A 10238-nucleotide genomic window follows, 5' to 3' on the forward strand; every position below is an offset into this window, starting at 1 on the left:
CATTAAGAAGCTTTACCAATTTTGACAGGCACAAGCCCTTCCAAGCTCAAGTTGGTCCACCGATATGGCCCGTGCTCACCCTTGGGGCACCAATTTAATTTTTCCCTTGTGGAACAGTATGATCTGATCATGCAACAAGACCAATCCCGTGTCGACTACATCCATCATCTAGCAGCCAACACCTCCAGCTTCAACCCTCTTGATGCAAGAGCTCCGACAAATAAAGGCAGATCTCTTGGTAGTAACAACTTTATCATCACCATAGGCCTAGGCACCCCTCCCAAGTTCTTCTCAGATGAGATTGACACTAGTAGCGACCTAACATGGATTCAATGTAAGCCCTGCGATCTATGCCATAAGCAAAAAGACCCAATTTATGTCCCACATGAGTCCTCCACCTTTAGAAGTATTTCCTGCTTCTCCATCTGTTGTTCCCAACTCAAAAGACATTGTGGCAACTGGTGGACATTTTTCAATTATCTCTATGAGTTACTGTATGGCGATGATTTTGTAACTCAAGGATTTCTCGTTAAAGACACCTTAAGACTCTCCTCTAATGTTATACATAACTTTCGCTTTGGATGCGGCCATTTTAACAGAGGCATTTTCAGAATGGTAGATGGGTTTTAGGCCTCGTCCGGGGGTCAGTTTCGATTATCTCCTAAGCACTTCAATTTTATGGCAAGGTATTCTCATATTGTCTACCATCAAAACCCACCGTAGATGGGTATCTCGCACTAGGTAGCTCTACCACTGGTTTGCAGTATACACCGATGCTAAGAAGCTTTAAATATCCATCCTTCTACTTCGTAAATCTTGATTCTATTTATGTTAACCATGAAAAGATCAAACTTCCACCTAATGAGTTCGGCTTCCCTAAAACCATGTTAGACTCCGGCTTAGTGATTACCAGATTGCTGCCCACTACCTACTCTGCCCTCCGCAGCACTTTTAGAAAACACATGGCAAAATATCGGACGGCACCATCATGGAAAGGACTTGACACATGCTACAACATTACTAATTATCGGAATGTGAATGGGTCGATGATTGAGTTGATCTTTGACACCAACAAAAGTCCATCAACATAGAGACAAATTAACTCTTCTTTACTGAACAATTGATTCAAGAGAGGCTAATAATAGTTGTGCTACAAGTAGGACCATAAATGATGACACGTCACTTTCCATACCATCTCCACCTTCCGTACTTACCATTTCTAGAAATTATTAAAAACAACTCTGTTGTCCAGAGCAGGTGTCTGTAGCTTGCATCACTCCCATTCTCTAATATTCCTCTCCAATAATTGGATATATATTGGCCCTTCTTCTCTACCATTTCGACTTACATAAATCCCAATACATGGCTATATCAAGTGATGAGTAGAGTTATAATTTTAAATTTTTAATTTAATGCAAAATTTCTTTTCTCTATTTTATTATTTTTTAACTTAAGTTATATTATGCATTTTACAACTAAGATTATTCATGATAATAAATGAAATCCCTTCGCATGGAAAGAAAATATCACTTATTATTGATCGCCTGAATAAGATGATAATGATAGTCTTTAATTTTGATTTTTCTAAAGAGAATTAATTGATTTTTAAAATTAATATGAGGTCTTAAATCTCCTATGAGTGCAAGCCCTCGTAGTTACTTACATCATAGGAAGGTTGAGTTTCATATGAATACTCTCAATTAATATAATAATATAAATTCTATTTTTGAGATTTATAGAATAATACCAAAAGTGTGAAGTCAGAGTTTGAAATGTGATTGGATTAAATTTGAACATTTACTTTTGGAGGTCAATCGAGGCAGAATAGGGGGGATTTTGATATAATCAAGAAATGCCTCAGTCTACCCTATGTGTTAGGCTTTAAATTTTGGATTAGGAGATATTTTAATTTGATTTGTTAATTTATTAGAATATTGGGATTATATTTATAAAGGTTGGGCCTTGTGATTTTGAGTCTTCCCTAAATCCTAAGTCTAATTTGGGTGCAAAATAATAATGGCCCAAATATATTTAATGCTATGCAAATACGGGCTTATCCCAGTATGGATTATGGAGCCACCTAACCACCTAATGCTTCAAAACTATGTGTATTATCTTTTATAAAAGATAGATAGGCTATTTTTTAAAATTTTGAGATATTGAGGTCGACATCTAGAGAATGTCCTAAGTGACCTTTTACTTATGCAAAGTAATTATTCTTTGAATGTAATTAAAATTTTAACTTTTAAATTGGTTTCTAATGTAATGCATATTAATTGACCTTGAATACATAAATAATATGAAGTAGTTTTAAAAAGACTTATAATATAAATTTTCGCATAGAGATTGCATAACATCCCCTAGATAGAATTGCACACTAATAGGTTAGGTGGTATAACACAACCTACAAGTGGGGAGCGGGTAATAAGGAAGAAAAATTTTTAATATGTGTATGGGACCCTCGATGAGCCCAAGCTTACTGCTTAAAATTTATTATCTTTCTATGTTAACCTAAAAATTTTATTTAATTATGAGTAAAAAGTGAATTAGTCATTAAAGACTCTAAATTCTTCCAAGCAAAATCAAAATGACATACAAAAGTAAGAGACCTAAAAAGATTACAAAATACCTATTGTGCAAATTTAAACACATCAATCAAATCAAATAATTAAATTAAATCAAATAAGTGTAAGAAAAGTACATGTGGCAAGTGCCACTTATTTACAACCTAGGTTCTATAGAAATTAAAAGTGGTCAAGTACCACTAATAACAACACAGATTCTAGCCCTAAAAATAAAGCAAGTGATTTTAAGAATGGGATCTTCTTGATGTATTTACACCATCTTTCTCCCTTTTACGAGCTCTTTGTATTCGTCAGGTCCATGTATCCAAATGGAAAAGAAATCCCCAAAGATGTGCTTCTTTTCTCTTTGGATTTCTAAATCATCCTAACTTGGATCTCTAAATGAATGGATTTCTCCCATGAGGGATGTTTCCCTTCTTTTTAGACTTCAAGTTAGATGATTAATATCCCATCTTAAAATTTAACTTTCATAACTCAATTAAATTAAATTACATCTAAAAAATTCAAGTCTCTACATAACCTACATGGTTATCCTAAGCAATTCTAATCAAAATCACTAACATAATCTCAAGCAGCTATATAATTAAATTACTTAAATTATAGCATAAAAATGCTTTTCTATGCTTTGTAAATTTTAAAGGGGTTTATCAATTTATCACCTTTAAAAATTTATCAATTAAATTTATTTTTCCCTCTTGATTTTTTTTTTTTTTTTTTTTTTTTTGCATGAGCTTGGCTACCTATAACAAATTCTGTAAGTATCTAGATCATTCCTAACTTAGGTCTAATCTAATTCCCATCACATTAATTCACATATATCATAATAAAATTAACACATTAATAAATATCACATCAATAAATTATAGCAACCAGCATGTAGTGAAAACCATAAGAAAATCTTAACACATAAGTAGCAATAATGGAAAAAACTAGCCTAATGTAAAACTAGAAGTGCTTAGATTAACAAATCATCTAAAGTGTGTGCACCATACTATGTTTATTAGATATGTCTTATTCTAGATAGATAATAAAGTTATCTTATGTGTTAATTATTATTATAGGTTAAAGGTTATTTTAAGTGTTGAATGACCTTTATTTTTACTAGGGCCGTGAAATTTATTTCACCTTCCTTAGAACTGTGTTAATAGCCTCGTAGAAACGAGACATCCAGAATTTCTGATTTTTAAATTAATTGATGGGTTTTTTATTTGAGAGATTAAGTTAATTATGTTTGTCATCAATCAGCTTTTGGCATTTTCATAGTGGGCTCGAGGAATATGGCCTCCTTAGGATATGTAGCCTCATAACTGAAGGTCGTCTATCCTAAAAATTAGATTGATATAATTGAATTAAAGATTTATTTTAACTTAAAGAATTAATAAATAATTGATCTTATGATTTTATAATCCATTAAATCCATTGGTGCCATTGTCACATTGGGCCCAAGGAACAAGGTCACATTATGACACTTACCCCCACTGCTCAAGGTAGTCCATCCTAAAAACTTCATCGATGGAGTGTTAGATTAGTTATTTAATTTTTAAAGATTAAGTTAATTGGACGAACCTAATTATGTTGGCAATCAACTGGTTCATGGCGTTGTCACACTTGGCTCAAGGAACCAGACCTTCTTAGGATATGTAGCTCCGTAGCACAATGCAGTTCATCCTTAAAACTAGGTTGATGTAATTTAATTAAAGGTTTAATTTTGGTTAAGTAATTAATAATCAATTAATTTTAAATTTTTATACTTCATTGAATTCATTTGTGGTGTTGTTACACTGAGCTCAAGGAGCTAGACCTCAGAACACTTAGTATAATGTCCTAAACTCTTAAGTTTCAAGATATTGTCCATTTTTCCCAAAAGGCTTCACAATTTTACCATTTTGGTGTAATTTCTAAGTAAGTTACCCATCCCATAATTACTTTGGGAAGAGTGCACTTAACTATGGAGTTTGTTGAATGAAATTTCAACTATTACACCAAAAGGCTCCTTGATGCTTAAGAGAATTTTTTTTTTTTACTTAGGAGTTTCAAAAACTACACCATTTAAGTAACTGACGTTCTCGTCACTATCCTTATCCTAGAATCATCTAACAGACATATGATTTTAGAAGTGGCTCCTACAAGTTCAAGTGATGGCTCCAATCATGTAGCACTTTCTCCCATACAGAGTTCAAGAGGTGACTCGATGACATATCACTTTGTCTTGTTAAGTACTTAGTTCCCATCATTTAATTGGTGTATTGCTCTGAGACTATTTATAACAACAAAATCTCTTAACTATCAAGATATTGTTGGTTTTAGCCAAAGGGCCTCAAGATTTTTCCCTATTGATATAATTTCTTTGTAGGTCACACATCCCAAAATTGCTCAAAATTTTAGAGTCCTTCAAAAGGTTGAATTTTGACTTAGCTAATTTTATGATCTAATGAGCTCCAAATTCAATGAAATTTGAACATAAGGTATAAAATGTAACTAAAATTAATGTTGTAAAATTTCACCTCTATTTGGTGTGTAAATAATTTTCTAAGTTGTCTATACATTATTTTTAATTATTATTTCTAGGTGTCACTAGTTTTCCAACAGGTTTAAAACTTTGGTCATCTAACCCTAACAAAAATACAAGCACACCATAATAAACACATAGCCTTAGTCTGTCAATTTAAAGAGTAATGAATTTTTAAAGTTTTAGGTCCAAAATGGACTCATTACCTTATAAATTCACCCCAAAAAATTTCATTAAGATTCTAGACCGAAGAAAGTTACAGGGGATGCCTAAGATGCTAAAAAATATTTCACCAAAAGTTGTGTCTAATTTGACCACTAGATTATGAGAAAAGTATAAAATATTGATTTCAAATTATTATGAATAACTCATAATTCAATAATCATAATACTTTAAAATAAATTTTTATAAATATTAGGCTTTAATACCTTTCAAATGGCACTAAAATCACTCAATTAGGTGAAAAATTAAATTTATTATAAATTTTATAATTTTTTCAGCATTAAATTAAAATTTTAATTATATTTTATGTTTAAAATAGCGGCACGACCATCTTAGGTGCTGACATGTGTTAGGGACACGTGGCCCATCAAAATTATAAGTGTGGTTTCAACTTAATCATGTTAGTGCTACTTTTTTGTCTTCAGATCCAAGACATGACACATGGAGGGATTGGATGGAGTTGCATCACCTGCACCGTTCTAGTTGAGGACCGACATTCAAATCCTAAGGCCGACATGTACGTGATTTTAATCTGAGCCATCCGATCAAACGATCAGATGGCTCAAATTGAAAGGAATTTTTAGTTCAAAATTAATTGAAATTAACTTTGGTTACTCTTAAGTTTTTAAATACTCATTTAAATCTGATGAAGTATGAAACATAAGCTCATGATATTACATATTTTCAATGCTTGGAGTTTGGAGGCTCCATGCAATTAAAATATTAAGTAGTTTTAAATTGAAATTTAATCAAAAAGATGAGATATCTCACCAACCAGTGGATAAATTTTTGAATTCTTGGGCTCCTAGTGAAGTCCTCTCCAAATTTACAAAAGGCTCCACAAAAAGATTATAGCTAAATTAAAAGTTGTTGAGCAAAACCTTCTTTCTACCACTACCACCCTCTCTCTTTTCACCAAAATGGTATTTTGAGGCTTAGGTTTAGTGGAGAAGGTTGCAAATATTGACCTAAGAACTGTGATTTTGATAATAAAAAATATTATTGTTTCTCTTACCTTGCTAATTTCTATTGATTGAGTTTATTACATATTTGTTTTCTTTATTACGTGCTAACATTTCAAGATCTCAAGCTCACTTGTAAGCCAACACAAGATTGGGTAGACTAGGACTAAGTCTATAATTTCAATTCCAAATTCATTTTTTGCTTTTTCTTGAGTCAAATGTATTTGAATGGATCCTAAAGCTGAGTAACGTTGCACACACACACTCAAGGGAGTGAATGAGTAAGTTAGAAAAAATTTTAATTTTTTGAACTAATCATCAAAGACAAATTATATTATTAAAGATGATCAACTTATCACAAAACCCTAATTAGGGCACCCTTTATTAAAATGAGATTTTTAATTATTTTTACTAGATGATCTAGTTCGTATAGGATGATCAGTATAGAGGATCAAAACTAATTGCGAATCATAATTTAGTTAATTTTTAATTGCCAATTTTTTTTCTAATAGTACAAGATTATTCACATCATCCTAGATGATTCACAACATCCTGGAAAATTCATGACAAATCATGCCTAAATCTAATAGATGATTAGGGGACTAATTATAATTAAATTGATTAATTAGAATATACATGATGATCCACTCAGATCATCAAAGATGATGTAAGACAATCATGCTTAAATTGATCATTAGATTAGGGGACTAATTATGGTTAAATTGATCAATCAAATCATTCAAGATGATCCACTCTAATTATTCTGGATGATATATTATATTTTGTGGGATGATACCCATCATCTTAAATAAAAAACCATAATTTTCATCTAATCATCCAGGTCATCTCGAGATTAATTTGGAATGATCCGTTGGTTGCAACCCATCATCCTATATTATATTGGACGAGTTACTCTATATTTTGAACTAACTATCCCAAATAATTACAAAATTGTGCAGGATGATTTGTACAAATTCTTAAATAGATTGTATATGGCAAGGCTGGTTGTATTGGCTGATTGGGGTGTTTTAAACTAATCTTATAAGATGATATTATGATCGTCCTGAATGATCTTTGTTGCCAAATTAAAAATTAGGGATTTTTTGGAGCTCTTCTATTTAAGCTCATGTATTTGTCCTTCAATAAATATCATGCTAAAGTTCTAACCTAAGGCAGCCTAGAAATGCACAAGGAGAGTTTTAGAGAGAGGGAGAATCTTGTGAGGGGATGTTTATGAGGGGAATCATAAAGGTTGCTCCATGTAAGGATTCAATTGTGTTCTTCAAGCTTCATCTTTGATTCCTTAGTAGCTCTAGGGAGATGATCATCAGCTTCAGATCCATGTTCTCTGCCTTCTCTAGAAGAGAGTAGAAGGATTTCAATTTCTTTGCCACTCCAACAGGAAGTAAAAGTATTGTAGGTTTTTTGCCTTTACCAGGATGGTGGAAAATTTTTCAAGGTACTCTTCCTCACTAGGTTATTGGAAAGATTTTGTAAGGACTTCTCCGCCTTGCTGTGGGGGTAAAAAGAGAGACACTTATATTAGTGCAATGCATGGAGGGGAGGCTTCGGGGAGTGGACGTAGGTGAGGTTTACCAAACAACTATAAAATTTGGTGTGTTCTTTTTTTAATTTTTCTTGCATTTAATTTCTGCAATTATTTTGTGATTTATTCTGTGGTTGAATTCTCTGATTTTCTTATCTACTTATGCACAAGTTTTTGTTTTAAAAAGATTCAAAAAGATTTTTATTTTTATTTAGGAATTTTTAATACTACCAATTCACCCCCCCTCTCTTTGTTAACCTCGGGATAGTGCTTTAGGATTTAACACCACTCATAAACTTTCAAGCGGTATTAAAGCAGGATTTATAGGATCAAGTTTTAGAAAACTTTTAAATTGAGATCCATGAATAACTTTAGAATAAAAAATACAGGGAAGGATATTTATAAATTATCACTACCGTGTGCATCTTTCAAACCTAGGAAAAGCCATCATAACCTACTTAGATTAATAAACTTGATGTTAGATATTTTTCTTGTGGCATGTTAGGACATATCTCTTACACTTGTATCATTCACCATATAACACATTTAGTGTGGCGACCTAAAATTCAAAACTCATAGCATGGCATGCATACATCACACTCTTCTTTTCATAAGATGGAACCCAAACCTATTTGGGTTCCTAAATCTGACATCTGATGATTTTATAGATGTGCTCTCATAGAAAGTCTTGTGAGAGCATGTGGAACATGGTGAAAGTTTATTAGGGATGTTAAGCCATTAAGAACTAGCCCGAGGCTAACCAAGAGGGGGATTGGTATTTAAAAAAAAATTAAACCAAAACACAATCACAAACCAAAATCACCACAGAAATCAAAGTGCGTAAAACTAAATAAATGCGAAAGTTGTAGAAATAGAACATAGAGATTTATAGTAGTTCGGTCAACTCGACCTACATCCACTCCCCTGAGGCACCCCCAAGTATTGCACTACAAAATTTGCTCTTCTTTTGCTCCCACAATAAGGTGGATAAGCCCTTAAAAAACCTTCTTTCATCCAACCCCGGTGAGGCAGAGAACCCAACTCCTTTTGCTTTCTCCTGAAGCAGGCAGAGAACCTAACTCCTTTTGCTTCCTCCTGAAGCAGGCAAAGATCCTCGATCGATTACTGAAGCTCACCACTCTCAACCCTTCCAAGGACAAGAGACTAAGGTGGAATAAGAAGAAGTGGAACAATGCTTGGAGTAACCCTTGTAAATCCCCCTCACAAGCTCCCCTCATAAAATCCCCTCTCTCTCTCTCTCCCTCTCACTCCCTGTCCTCTAGACTTTCTCAAGTCAAGACATTCATAAAAGATTTTTCAAAGTGAAGAACAAGAGCTATTAAATAGAAGAGCTTTATAATAGCTCATTAATTGCAACTTGCTGACATTATCATCCTGTACGATCAATGAAATTTAAGACTAATCAGTTGGGATGATCTGGGATGAATAGATGAAATTTGTTTATATCATCTAGGATGATAAAATATCGTCCTGTATGATTAGTGCAAATCACATATTATCGCCCAGACAATCACTCAAAAAGAAGATATGGACGATTCAAATTTAGCTTGATTGTCTAAGCCGATCTCACGATTATCATGGACGATTAGTTCAAAACTAAGGAAAATCATCTAGAACATCTCTCTGAATAATAGCTGGTCGATGTTGATCGGCCAGGACATCTCTCTAAACATGAGCTGGCTGATGTTTATCGTCTAGGAGCAACTAAGGTTTTTTGAACCAATCATCAAGGACGATCCTGTGATCGTCTAGGACGATGTGATCATATCAATCAAGTTTTAGTTGATTTCCTTAATTAACAGATTAATTTAGGCATGATTGTGTTAAATTGTCCAGGCCGATGTAATAGATTGACCTGGCCAATGTCCAAAAATAAATCTTACCTAAATAGATCTGACGACTGATTCTTTCTAATTTGAGCCTATCATCCTGGCCGATATAAGGATCATCCAAGATGATGTACTTAATGATGGCTGCCTTAACAAGGATGCCCTACTTAGGGTTTCTGTCTTTAGTCGGATCATCCAAGTCGATGTACTCAAAATAAAAAATCACATAAAAACCCTCAAGGTTACTTAGCATCAGGAATCACATTTACAGACTTGACTCAAACTAAATCTACCCAATCTTGAGCTGGCTTGAGTTGCACTAGATCTTATAGACCTAAAAAGTTAGTAGGTAAGACAGTAAAATCATGAATGTTTTCTATCATCAAAAGTCTAATCCATAAAATCAAATTTGTAACAATCTCCCCCTTTTTGATGATGGAAAACACAACCATAAATTTCAACTAGTTGTGACCATTTTATAAACACAGTGTGATGAAAAAATATTTTACTAAATTTTAGAATCAAATTATAAGATACATTAGACTACCCCCCCCACCCCCCTTT

This window comes from Dendrobium catenatum, unplaced genomic scaffold (assembly GCF_001605985.2).
Source record: "Dendrobium catenatum unplaced genomic scaffold, ASM160598v2 fragScaff_scaffold_1202, whole genome shotgun sequence".
Lineage (NCBI taxonomy): Eukaryota > Viridiplantae > Streptophyta > Magnoliopsida > Asparagales > Orchidaceae > Dendrobium > Dendrobium catenatum.